At 40.5% G+C, this 14,373-nt stretch overlaps 1 long non-coding RNA gene across 1 annotated transcript; it reads right to left on the reverse strand.

Annotated features, from left to right (window-relative positions):
- Window positions 1–722: 722 nt before the first annotated feature.
- On the reverse strand, window positions 723–13,747 carry LOC103658021. The gene is made up of 4 exons (XR_567020.2): window positions 13,267–13,747; window positions 13,048–13,166; window positions 1,443–1,601; window positions 723–1,177 (listed from the first exon to the last, which is right to left on the reverse strand). It is a non-coding gene; the product is annotated as an uncharacterized LOC103658021 (long non-coding RNA).
- Window positions 13,748–14,373: the final 626 nt, after the last annotated feature.

Raw genomic sequence — 14,373 nt, forward strand, 5'->3', positions numbered from 1 at the left:
CAGCCCTTCTCCCAAATACCAGCTTCAGCAAAGGCAGCACATCCCCTGCTCAGAACCCAGGAACAAGCCATTCATCTGCCACCAAGGACCCAGTGGCCCCAGGACCCAGCTGGCAAGCTTGTGAGTAGAAATTAATCAGACTGGCAGCAGTTCTCCTGGCCACACTATGCCCAGAGCCAGAGTCCGTTTGCAGAGGCAGCAAACATTCTGGCTGGGGCCACAGCTGACTGACTGCTCTAGAATCCAGCTGCCTCAGGCTCTGCCCTAGCTGCCAGCCCAGTGCCCCAAGACCATTTTCTCCCTTTCTCTCTGAATGCGGAAGAGCTATCTAATGTACCTTTGTTCTCTGTGACCTTGTGAAAGTGGAGTTCTCCTTGGCTGTCCCCCCTCACATGTGTCCAGAGTGTTCCATGTTTGTGCTGAAGAGAGGTGCTCCCAAGGTAGTTTCTAAGAGAGGATTTCCTTCTCGTCTTCATGTGCCAGCTTCTGGGAGCCTGCTGTGCACACGCATGTCACAGAGAGCTGGGATCTAGCATGAGGACCTGGGCTTTCAGGGGAAGGAGAATAAAGAAATAGATGGTCAAGGAAAACTAAGAAAAAAGAAAACACTTAAATTGAAATATGGAGCCACACATAAATGCATGTCTACATTTGCATATGCAAATGAATCTGTAAATGTAAAGGCGAAAAAGCAAGTGGTCTGTTTGGCAGATCCATTCATTTATTCGGCAATATTTTTTGAGACTTATAATATGCCAGACCCTGCTCTGATTATCCAACACCCCCAAAGATACCAGAACGTGGAAGCCGGGGCTCTGTGGGTATCTCTGGGGGTGCTTTTGTGATTTTTGGCTCACACAGCAACCACCTTCCTCTGCTCCGAAACCTTTTGAGGAGAAATTCCACTGCAATCCCTGGGTGAAGGCCTTTCAAAGGTCGTCATGGTCATGGTTGGATGGGAGAGGGACCCATGCCAGGCCGGAGGCTGGGGACAAGTTCATGATAGCTTCCTTAGTTCCCCTTCTGGCTCTAGGTCACCTGTTCAGTTTCCTTCATGTGGTTCATCAAATGGTCTTGAATCAACAAGACCAGACACAAAGAATCCACTCCAACCTGGAGCCAGTACCAAGGGGGTAACGTACGCAGTATTGTGAAGACAGTTGAGGTATAGGACAGCCTGTGTAGAGAAAGAATGAAGGGATTTTATAACTCAATAGTATTTTCTGACATATTAAGGTATTTTTTAAGGCTGTCTATTCTGTTACCCATAAAGAATATTACCTGATTTTATAGATATTTGAAAAGTAGGTGTAAAACAACCATTAACCATCATTGTCTTTTATTAACAAAGTAAGATTCCGTGTGTACAGTGAATTATATTTAGCTTTCATAGATGTGACTGACTCTTTTGATTCCAGACCACCCCATTTAGCGATGCAGACCTTACAGACAGATCTCAGAGAAGCTCTCTGTAGGGTGGCCTGGGTCAGAAGAAGACACTCTTAGTGAAGAGGGAGGAGGATGACGATGATGGTGGTGGAGGTGGTCATGATGGTGGTGGTCGTGGTGGGAGGTGCTGGTGGTGCTGGTGGAGACGGTGTCTTGGAAGCATGGAAGTAAGTAAGGAAAATCCGTTAAACAGTTGGCTATTTCAATATTTTAAAACAATATCCTATAGTTTTAAGCACTCAATGAAAGACTAAACCAGCTGACCTCGACCCCTGTAAATTGTTTTCTTTGTTACACCTAGAGGATAACCAATCTCTCAAAGACCAAACCATAAAGGTGAATTACTTTACATCTCTAGACGCCAGGATCATCTCAGGATTTAAACTAAGACTCTGCTCTTGGCGGAGATCACCCTTTGTTCTTCGAGGCTTCACCAAGGGAAACAAGTTCTCACTTACTGATAAGCCTCCTATATACATATTCAAGACACTCTCCTAATGATCTTGTCATTTCTCCCTTTTTTCTGGCCCCCAAGATTGTCACCCAGACCCAAAATAAATCAACTACATGCAAAAAAGGAAAGGGGTAAATGAAGCCAGAAGGGGAGTATAAGAATTATGCCTTTGTTCCTTTACACCTTTGATAAGAAAGCCTCCACAACACTCGTTCTTTCATTCCTCATTCATTCAACAAGTATTTACTCCCAGCACTGTGGGCCAGGCCCTGGAGGAAAATGGGAAACCAAAGATTCCCATCCTTCCTTCAAGGATCTATACTAGAGAAGATAAAATAAAGATAATATTCCAATGTGAAAGAACAGCAAGGGCCAGGAGGACTTTAGACACCCAAGGAATATGGGAAGGAAAGATGAAGCAGTATTTGAACTGCCCTGTGGCAATCCTTTTAAGATTTCCTTCAAGAACTACAGGAGTCATAACAACTAAGAAGCTAGAAGGATGTATATCAAGCTGGCCCATGGACTAATGACATTATAATCATGAAGAACTTGCTGAAAAAGTGGGTTCTGGGATTCCACTGCAGGCCTCCTAAATCAGAATTTCAGGGGGGCAGGACCAGGGAACCTGCTTTATGAACATGCCACATAATGATTCTGATGCACACAGGGTCACCCAACAAAATAATAAGGTAAGAGACTGAAAAATAGGGATTAGGATGGGCTTTTTATGACCAAGGCATGAAAATAAGATGCCAAGGAACAGTTTTAAATAGAGATTTCTTTTGAACAACCGAACATATGAAAAACTGCTTGGACTGGAAGCCAAGAGAACTTGCTAATACTGACAAGCTAAATAGTCTTCGTTGCATTTCTTTCCCTTTAAGACTCAGCCCCTTCATCTATATACTGAAGGGCATGATCTAGATCTGCATGGTCCAATACAGTAGTCCCTGGCCATACGAAAATATTGAGTACTTGAAATGTGGCTATTCTGAATTGAGATTTGCTGCAATGTGAAAACACACAGGGTTTGAAAGTCTTCATGTGAAATAAAGAATGTAAGATGTCCCCCCCCCAGTATAAATGTTTTTATATTGACTACACGTTGAAATGACAGTATTTTGGATATACTGGGTCAAATAAAATGAAGTTAAATTAAAATTAATTTTACCTGTTTTGGAGCGCCTGGATGTCTCAGTTGGTTAAGTGTCTGCCTTCAGCTCAGGTCATGATCTCAGGGTCCTGGGATCAGGTCCCACATAGGGCTCCGTGCCCAGCAGGGAGCCTGCTTCTCCCTCTCCCTCTGCCTGCTGCTCCCCCTACTTGTGCTCTCTAGCTATCTATCAAATAAATAAATAAAAATATTTAAAAAATTAATTTTACCTGTTTCCTTTACTTTTTTAATGTGGCTCCCACAAAATTTAAATTATGTATGTGACTTGTAAGTATGGCTTGTTGGATATTTTGATATGACAGATGACATGATGTTGGACTGTGCTGGTCTAAATGATCTCTAATCCAGCACTGATATTCTGTGCAAGTTAGATGGATTAATGGAGAATGACAGGAAGTACCACTTGAACTGGTCCTGGCTCAAGGCTTTGGTCCTTAGAAGGCAGCCAACTTCTAGCAAGAAGTTCTGCCCACCCAAAGTAGGAGGAAGCTGCAGAGAGAGAAGGTAAACTCTGAAGAGCTGGACCATAGCACAAGCTCAGATACTTTCTATAACACATCTGGGTGGTATTTAGTTCTTTTTTCATCTTTGTTGTCATTTACCATCCCTAAGGTTTTTGTTTAGATCTCTGGTGTCTGGCCAGCACACGTGTACTGAAGATTTTCTGGACAATGTGATATTTCTGAAATGATACTTTTGAAATGGGTTTTCTTTTTTTGTGTGTGCAGACTTTATCTTGGAGACCATATCTGACAATATAGAATATTGGAAATCTTTTTGATTTGCTGATAATGAAAATAAATGTTGTTTTCCTTTCTTTTATAGCAGTGAAAATAAAATGTTTTAAATTTCAGCTCTATTATTTGCTAATTGTACTGTGTTAAGTATGCCTAAAACAAACATATCAGCTTCCTAAAAAAGTTCTCGTACACTCCAAAGTCCCTATGATTTTGCCTTTCATTTACAGTCCTGATACTTGTTAGGACCCCTACCCCATTTATCTTGGCACTTTCCCCCTCCTCAGAGCCCCTGGTTATTAATTCACTCAGTTCTCCTGTGACCTCATTGGCTGCTCCTTCTCAGTCCTTTGTTGAGTCCTCCTTATATCCCCAACATCCTATTATTGGGTGCTCTAAGGCTTGGAATAAGCCTCTCCTTTACTGTGCCTACATTCACACCCTAAGTGATCTCCTGCAGTCTAAAGGGCTCATAGTACACCTGTGTGTAAGTGACACCAAATTCTCATGTACAGTGTGCTCTTTCCCCTTCACTCCACACTTGTATCTCCCACTGCTCACTCACCAGTGACACATGCCTATGAGCACCTCAAATTCTATAGTCCAAATTGAACTCCTGGTCTTTCCCACCAATCTGCTCATTCTAGAGTCTTCCTCTCTCATCATTGCTAACTCAATCCTTCCAGTTATTCAGACCAAAATCCCTGGAGTCATCTTTGACTCCTTTCTCTCACAGATCCTATATCCTATCCATTAGCAAAACCTGTTGGCTATCCCTCCAAATATATCAAGATTCTTACCATTTTCCACTGCCTTCAAGTTGCCATCATCTCTTATCTAAAGGCAGTAGTCTCCTGACTGGTCTCTTGCATCCATCCTTACTCCTTATAAAGTGTGCTCAACACAGCACCAGAGTGAGCCTTTTTAAATGTAAGTAAGATGAGACCACTCCTCTGCTCACTCAGTAACACCTTACAGTGACCTAAGATGTCCTACATGATCTGGCCTTTGGCCTTACTGTTTCTTCCTTCCCAAAGCACATGTATCAAAGTTTGACATGGTAAATATTTCTTCATTGTCTGTTTCTTCCCACTAGAATATAAGGGTCTTGAAGGCAGGGATTTTGTTTTGTTCTAGCTGAATTCTCAACAGCTAGGACAGTGAAAATGGTTTTGAATAAATTAATGAATGAATACTAAGTGTTCTATAAGGTGAGCCAAAAGATGAGTGAATGATGAAACTGATTAGTGTATGCATGCTGGAGTTGTATTTACAACCCTGGAGACCCAAAACTTGCCGTCTTTGCTTGGGCTGATGTGGAGAAGAGGGAGCATTTATGGAAATATAGTGTGAGTTTTCTCTCTCTCCTTTTCTCTCATCTCATGCATGTATTCACCCAACTGGCATTCACTGATGGGCTTATGCCATGCTAGATACGGGGCATATACTCATGACCTTCCATGAGTTATTGTTTACCCAGATGACATGCGAGCATATGACCTTAGAAAAGAGGTAGGCAATGGTGTAGAGCTGTGTCTGAGGAGAAGTGAAGTCCATACAAGGAAATCATGGGAGGCCAGGAAAGGCTTCTTCAAGGGGAGACAATTGAACCTAGTCTTGAAACATGAAAAGGAGTTCTTCATATGGGCAAGGATAAAAGCATTCAAGAATCCAGCATTCTGGGACATAGGAACAAAAAACAGAAGACAGAGTGGCACTTTGAGGAACTACAAAATGTTGCAGACGTGACCACAGTCCAGACCAAGTACTGGAGAGACCCAATACAAAGGAGGTCAGCAAGGGTATATCATGAAGGGCATGTTCCTACATTGGGACTTCATTGTCCAAATAGTGTGAAAGTTGGTTAAGCAGCAAGTTAATGTGATGAGAGAAGAAAACAGTAACACATTATAATTCCATAAGTGCAAAATTTGAACTACCCATTGAGTTCTATGGGCATAGAGGGAGCAGGAGCAGTGCCCTAGTCAGCAGTTTAGAGGATTGGGGCAGGAAGGAAGAAGGAAGTGACAAAGCATCCCCTGGGAGGGGACACTAAGACAGTTCTTAAAGAACAAGGAGGAGTAAGCCAGGCAGGCAGGAAGGACAAGGGCTTTCTCAGGAGAGAAACAGGAGATTTCAAAGCCAGAGTGTGAGAAAGCATGAGGCACAGCTGAACGCCTACATTAATACCCACTCCTTCTAAACCTGAAAGGGTCGCCTAAATCCTTTTATAGTTCACAGATTGCTTAATCCTCCTTTTCCTTGATCTTCATCATAAAACCAAAGAATCATAATACTAAAGAGCTGGAGGGCATCTTAGAGCACATCTAATCCAATGCTTCTCAACCTTCTTCACTCAAGTACCCTGAATAATAGGGGAAAACACATGAACCAAGTTTTTTGACTTTGTCTATTATATCCTTTTTTAAAAATGTAAGTTTTGTATCCTAAGTTAAGATGTCCCTATTTGTTTTAATATAAAATTAACATTTTTTTCCTCAAAACTTTTCTAGTAAGGTTGGTCTTCCACAGGTAGTTACATCATCTTTACTCATGGATACCTCCTCGCTATACCCCCAGGTGTGTGGATATCCTTGGGAAATCCCTCATTTATAGATGAGGACTCAGAGGCCAAGAGAGATTATGTCATCTGCCTGAGGTCACATAGTGGGTTAGGTACAGAATGAAGCCTGGAACCAGTGCCAAAGCTCTCCTTGGACCCTCTTTCCACACAGGTCCTGCATTTGACACTGGCAGCCCTCTTCTTTCCTGACGCTTGCCTTTTTTCCTCTTCCCCTGTTTCACTGACTACTTCTCCTTATTCCCATTAGGGCTCCAGAGGGCTCAGAGAGGAGAGTGGAGAGAGGAAGCCCCACCAGGAAGGGAGGGCACAAAAAACTGCACTGAGCAACCCTGGACTAATTGCGTCTCAACTGCTACAGCTTCTTGTTCCTCAGGATCAAAGGTTCATGGGGGATATTCTCCATTAATTATACCTTTGCTTCCTGGAGGCACTTTCCTGAAAGTTGGCTTAGCACACAAAAAGGAAAACCAACAGTACCTGTGTGTGACCCAGGAAGCCCCCCATTGTCCATTTTCACCTGTGTTGAAAGTTTTATGAGAACCTTAGCAGGCCCCTTGGGTGGACAGTGCCCAGACTTCCCTCCTGCATAGGCAAAGAGTTGCTATTTGGAAGAAGCCAGAGTCACTCGGTAGTCCCTGAGTCAGCCAGTGCAGGAGAAAAACACTAGGAAGCTTGTGTGGTTTCTCTTCAAAACACACATTTAATCTGGTCACTCCCTCTGCCTACATCATGTCAGCAGCTCTCATTGTTTTCAGGATAAGGACACCCCCTGGATATGGCCCATCAGGGCCCCAGTCTGTCCCTTCCTCATCATTCCAGACTCTGCCTAAACCCTTCTTCTTCTTCTCTCTACACCAGCCACAATAATGCTCTTTGCTCCCCCATTTATGCCTATCTCCCTCCCACAGGACTTTGTGCCTACCATTTCCTGCCACAGAGCCTTTGCTCTTGCCAATTTCTCAGCCTGAAGGGCTCTTTTACCCATTCTTGGCCTGGTTTACTCCTTGCCATTTTTTAGCTCTCAGCTCAAATTTTCCTTCCTCAGAGATGCCTATTCTGACCTCCTGACAGTCAAATCTCCCATTATAGGTTCTCAGAGCATCAGGTGTCTTTCTTCATAGCAATTACCACAATCACAGATTTATAGTTATTTGAGTGATTGATTAGCTGATTATTATTTGTTCTCCCACAGGGCTGCACGATCCACAAGGGCAGAGTCCATGTAAGGATTTATTCATTTTCATATCTTCATCACCTAACATTATGGCTATCACATGGTAGATGTTTTAAAAGTCCACTTAAATGACAAATTAAATAAGGAAGAGATAAATGAATAGTAGATTTGGTAAGTTCAAAAATGAATTGGTGAATGAACACATGAAATTGTTTATAAAGGTCTTGGGAACCCAGAATTTAATCCTTGGACCTACATGTCTGTTTGGGAGAATTTATTATAATTAGCACCACTACCCCTCATTGCTTCCCATTGCACCATCTGTAAGTGTCTTTTATGTGCATGTTATGGGGGAGTACTCTGCTAGAAACTTTCTTGGCTACCCTCTTTCCCTCATTATCACCCTCTATTCCAGTCATCAGCAAACCCTGCCAACTCCTTTCCAAGATATATCAAATACCATCAGACATATAAAAGCTGAGAGAGTTTATCACCAACAAACTATCATGAAAAGAACTTTAAAAAATATACTTTTGGAAGAAAAAAAATTATCTCTGAGGGGCGATCTAAGATGCAAGAACCAATGTAATTTAAGAATAGGCAAACATGCAAATAAATCTAAAGAAATAGTTACTGCATAAGGCTAAAAAATAGTGCATAACTTAGAGATTTTTAAAAAGCAGTCAACAGTAATGTGTAAGATATGAGTGAGTGGTCAGATTTCAATGTGCTAAATGTTTAAGAAAAGAGTAAGAGATACTAAGTAACTTATGCCTTTGTTAAGTACAATTAACTTTTAAGGGTAACCACTAAAATAATGAAGATGAAGTTTATAATTTCCAAACAGTAATAGGAAAAAACGTTTTACAAAAAATCCTCACTCAAAACAAAGTGCAAAATAAAGGAAAAAGGTATTCAAAGAAATCAAATAAATAGCACAAGATGGAAAAAATAAGTTCAAATATATCAACATTCACAATAAATGTAAATGGGCTAAAGTTGCCAATTAAAGATAGAGATCATCAAATTATATTTTAAGTATCCAGCTATATGCTGTTTATAAGAGACATATCTAGGGGCGCCTGGGTGGGTCAGTTAGTTAAGCATCCAGTTCTTGATTTCCACTCAGGTCATGATCTTAGGGTCATGGGATCTAGCCCCTCATCAGGCTCCCCACTCAGAAGGGAGTCTGCTTGAGATTCTTTCCCTCTGCTCCTCTGCCCAACTCATGCATGCTCTCTCTCCTTCTCAAAATAAATTTAAAAATCTTTTTTTAAAATGAGACATATCTAAAACATAAAAAATGGAAAGACTGAAAGTAACCTATCAAAAAGGAATATTATATAAATATTAACCAAAAGAAATCATATATAGTTATATTAATATAGATAAGGTAGACTTTAAGCCTTTTAAATATTAGAAAGCTATTTCATAATAATAAAATGTTGAAAAACTAGAAAAAAATAAAAATTTTAATCTTGTATGACTAATACAAGCATCAGATATGGCATCAAATGTACAAATCAAATTTGATAGAGGGTGAATGAAATGTGTGAAGGTGGTCAAAAGGTACAAAATTTCAGTTATAAAATAAATAAGTCATGGTGATATAATGTACAGCATGGTGGCTATAGTTAATGATACTACATTGCATAATTGAAAGCTGGTAAGAGAGTAGATCTTAAAAGTTCTCATCACAAGAAAAAAAATTTTGTGTAACTATATATGGAGAGGGAAGTTAGCTATGTATGTATGGTGATGCATGTTAGCTAGACTTACTATGGTGATGATTTTGCAATATATACAAATATCCAATAGTTACATTTGTACACTAGAAAAAACACACTGTTATATGTCAATTATACTTCAATAAAAATAAATAAATAAATGAAATAAATAAATAAATAACTAGTTTTTAAAAATCAAATTTGATAGAATGATAAGGAGTAATTGACAAATCCAGAAACCTAGCGGGACATTTTGATACACCTCTTTTAGAAACTGATGTATCAAGCAGACAAAAAAATTAATAAAGGCATAGAAGATATGACAACATATTTAACCTGATTTCATGGACATGTATTAAGCCCTGGATTAAAAATCAGACAATACATGTCTGAAATTTATTTTAGAACATATGTAAAATGGTACATGTGTAAAACTGATCTCAAAATAAAGGTCTGTAAACAAGTCTTGACATATTTCAAAGAATCAATATATTTACAGATCATATTTTTATAATAAAATGCAATTAGCTTAAATAATAAAAGATAAACTTTCTTAAACATTCAGTTGAAAATTAAAAATTTATCTCCAGGGGCGCCTGGGTAGCGCAGTCGTTAAAGCGTCTGCCTTCGGCTCAGGGCGTGATCCCGGCGTTCCGGGATCGAGTCCCACATCGGGCTCCTCCGCTAGGAGCCTGCTTCTTCCTCTCCCACTCCCCCTGCTGTGTTCCCTCTCTCGCTGGCTGTCTCTCTGTCACATAAATAAATAAAATCTTAAAAAAAAAAAAAAAATTTATCTCCAGATTATTCATGTGTCAAAAATGAAATAATCGTGAAACTATAATAAAATCATAATGAACTATAATGATAGTACTACATGTTAAGACTTGTAGAATGTGGACAGTGGTACTTAGAGGGAATTTTGTAGCCCTTCGGGCTCAGCGAAGCTTTTCTTCATTTCTCCAATTACGCAGTTCATTGATTTATACATTCATTCAATAAATGCTTAATCTGGCATTGTGAAATCATATGGATAGAGGCTGCAGGGCCCTTGGCTCCTGCGAATAGCTATAATCACTAAAAGCTCCAAAATGGAAATCCTAGGCTAGTCTTGTCCATCCTCCAGTTGCTGGTCTGTAAGAGCTGCTTGGAATTTAGATTCTCTTGCCACTCAGACACCGTAGGCTCTAAATTTCCCATGGCTGTTCTGCTGATGGTCAGAGATACTGACACTAGTCTCCTGCTCGAAGAGACAACAGATACTGGAAGTCCTCTAGCCAAAAGGAGATACAGAGTATCCCTGGATATTTTCTTGTCTTCTCAACTGCCTTCTGCCCTCATGTACCATATTTCCCATTCTCTCTTTGACAGGAAAGCTTTCCTCCGTATTCTCTCCACTCTAAAGTGAAAAGTATCGTAGGACTAAAGGATAGATATTTTCGCGTGTCTAGAAGCTATCTCAAAGATTGTGTAGCAGACAACAAGAAGAAAGCAAAAACATCTACAGGCTTCCCTGGGGCAAATTTCAAGTGGAAGTAAAAGGACAACAGCCAGCAGAGTTTCCTCATATTTGCAGTGACACGATAGCGTGTCACAGTTAAGGATGGTAACGAAGTTGATTTTAAAGAGCTAAGCAGAGTATATTTGTTTTTATCGCTTATGTATCATTATTTTTTAAAAACTGTTATCCGATCCCACAGTAGAATCAGTGTAGGTTCAATATCTAGTTCTTTCTTTTTGTCTTTCCAGGTGGCCCCAGGTTACCAGTTCTTGTCAAGTAAATTGTGCTCTCTATTTCTCACCATCGGTTGTCTCAGTCCAATGTTGGGAAGGTTGTCCCTAATCTCGTTTTCTCTGGTATCAAAGGCTGTTACTCATTTCTCAATTGCAGTGACAAGTTTTGAGGCTATGTAGTAGTAGCTGGATTTTAAGGCAACCTAAATCCCAGCATTTGTTTGTTCCAAAACATAATACTTGCTGTACTTTATTTATTAGATTTCCTCATTATGCAGGACATTTTAATTACAGTGCTATCATAGATTCCATTAGATATGGCTCCTCTTCTTATAGTTAAAAATAGTGCGCATGGTGCAGCTGACTTTATAGATGCTGGATCTGGGCGGGTATCACTGAGTGTGTCACTGTAAATGCAAACTAGGAAAGATAAATACTACTGCTAATCATTGGAGCCCGCTGTGTAGCTATTATACTGTGACTGTTCAAGTTAAAACAGTGGCTATGAGTCAGACTGTTCCGCCCCTCGGGCTTTAGAAAACTCATGTCTTCAACCAAGAGGGGTTTACCCATGAGCTTGAGCATGATGACGGTGCTCCAAATGCCTCACCTGGGGCCAGGGTCCAAGACAGGGTATTGGAAAGGAGGAGGAGATAAGCAAAAGCAGGGTCCACAAGTTCTGCTCCTTGAGAACCTCCTCTCCCCAAAGCTCTGCTGCTATTTATTCAAAGCTGAGATTCCACAGGTTGGTCTTCATCCCTGGGCAAACTTGAGAGACGACTGGCCTCGAGCAACGCACAATTTATGGATATGGAAAATGCATGGGCTGCCTCTACATGCTAGTTTTTTATAGATGGGCTTCAGGGCATGCGTGAGATGCTTGGGTGATGTACAAACCAGCATTAATAAATCTCCACAGAGAAGACACCACCTACCTCTTTCTTTTGAGATTAAATTAAAAGCAACTTTTTAAATGCCTACTTTAAAGACCACGACTGCACGCTTTATATTTTCCCTTTGGTCGTCTCTAATGGCAGATGCCCTGAGCTAAGCTTTAATATAAATTCCAGACACAAAGTCCCGACGGGAAGAAACCAAAGGGACAATTCTTCAAAATAGCACTTACTGCATTTTTCCCAGATTACAAAAGTAATAAATGTTCGTTGTAGAAATACTGTTAAAAACAGAAAAGCAGGGAGAGAAAATAAAAGTCACCCATGATCTTCTCACTGAGAAATTACTCACTGTATCTTTCAGGGTTTTTTTGTAGATATACATAGTTTTATAAGATTAGACCATGATATGTGTTTATGCACATATATAATATGACCTGCAAGTTTTCGTTTAATATACCATAATCATTTTCTCAGATTATCCTGAAATGTGCTTTTTGATAGCCACATGAGATTATATCATACAAATGTACCATAATTTTTTAGACCAGCCCCCTATTGTTGAACAGACAGTTTTCAATTATTCCCCACTATAAATCCTAAAATCACAAACATCCCAGTGTGTAAGAAGAATATTTACATTCTTGACTATGTATATTAATTATTTAATATAGTATTAAATTAAATTTTCCAGCACTGTATTTTATTTAGAAGTTTTGTATCTATTAATGGGATGTTACTAAAACCTGTGAGAAAGGCATGCAAATAAAATCCTTGTGTCCCATGTTTCAGAGAGAATTGTCTCGGGCAACGGAGTCAAAACACTGGTGGCAGCTGATACAACCTGGGAACAGTCTTAGTGCCACACCTATTTAACACTGTGTTTGCAACAAGTCCTCTGAAGAATGCAAAGCCAAAATAATTCAATTTGCATTGGTATTAAAGCAACTGTTCTATTATTGTATGCAAACACTTGCTATAAATAACCTGACAGTATCCATCTGCATGGGATGCAGAAAAACAAGAAACATGCAAAGTAAAGACCAAAATAGACCTGGGGTCCATCTGGTGTGTCCTTTCCATGGGGCCCCACACAGATGGTGCGAATTCCCAAGATATACCTGTCTAATGGCATTGTCCTATCTTGGGGAGGAGGGGGGATTCCTTCCAGCAAACGGCCCAGCCGAAGAGGGAAGAGAAATGAGCCACTGAGATTCATCTCTTCATCCAACAAATAATTCTGTGAACACAGAAAGTTTCAGGCATTGTTCTAGACCCTAGGAACAAAATAATGAAGAAAAGAGACAGGTTCCCTGACCTCATGGTCTGGTTATACTTACTATTTTCCAACCCCATTTTGCCAGATTTTCCTTCTCTCTCTCCACCTGGCTTTCTTCTCTTCTCCCAGTTGGATGACCCACTGAGATTTTTTTCTCTAGACCACTTTGCCACAGCAGGTGAAAGTTCAGCAATTTGCAACGTCTTCAGATCAATTTCTTATCCAGTAGACTTGTTAGCCGGTCCTGGAGGTCAGAGGCTATGACCTGCTTATCTTTGAACCTCTGGCCCAGCACAGTGCCCAGCACCTAAAAAGTGCTTAAGAAGTAATAAACTTAAGAAATTTTTAGCCTTTCAAAAAAAAATGTTTAACCTTTCAGAAGCAGGGACCCACTATCTCTGAAGAAGCCCTCCAGAAATGGCATTGTCTTCACTCCCTGATCTCTTCTCAGAGGACTGAAAAGATAATAACATTCTCCCGAGCCGGTGTGGTGCAGGATCTAACGTGGGTCATTTCGGGGTATATACTGAAGCACATTTACTGTGCATTACACCTGGAGGGGCTCTTTCTTTATGGGTCTTGCTAGCATTTGTCAACTCTGAGCATAGAGATGGAGATATATAGAGAGAGACAGACAGGTAGATATATATAGATAGGCTGGTAGATAGAGATGGATGGATGATAGAGGAAGTGGAAACTGGCAGGGAACACCATGTGTCGCAGGCAGGAAATAGATGAAAGATGAAGAGTAAGACTGATTATAGCCCAAAGCACCAAAGCTCTGAGTGATCCACAAAGAGGTGAGAATCACTGGGAGACGCAGGAGTTAGCACTTTCCAGTAGACAGTGGCAGAGTTTGAAAGGTTTTTATTTTAAAGCAAGGGCTCCTCACTTCTACTGTTTGGAGCCAGAGGGAAAAAGGAAAGGAGGACAGTCTGTGAATGCTTTCCGCAAAGGGAAGTGAAGACACGCACCCTTATGCACACACCTTACGGGCGCACGTACTAAAGAGTAACAGGTTGACTTCAGGTCATCCATTTCCCACCAAATCCAAGCCCTGGATGGATCTCCAGATATGTGCCTTACAACAAAATTTTCCTCAATTCCTGGAGACAGAGAAAGCAGATCTGGGATCCTTCCAGAGTCTGGGTCCTGGGGTTTCCTAAGG

The sequence above is a fragment of the Ursus maritimus genome, unplaced genomic scaffold, assembly GCF_017311325.1.
Source record: "Ursus maritimus isolate PB19 unplaced genomic scaffold, ASM1731132v1 scaffold_11, whole genome shotgun sequence".
NCBI classification, from domain to species: domain Eukaryota; kingdom Metazoa; phylum Chordata; class Mammalia; order Carnivora; family Ursidae; genus Ursus; species Ursus maritimus.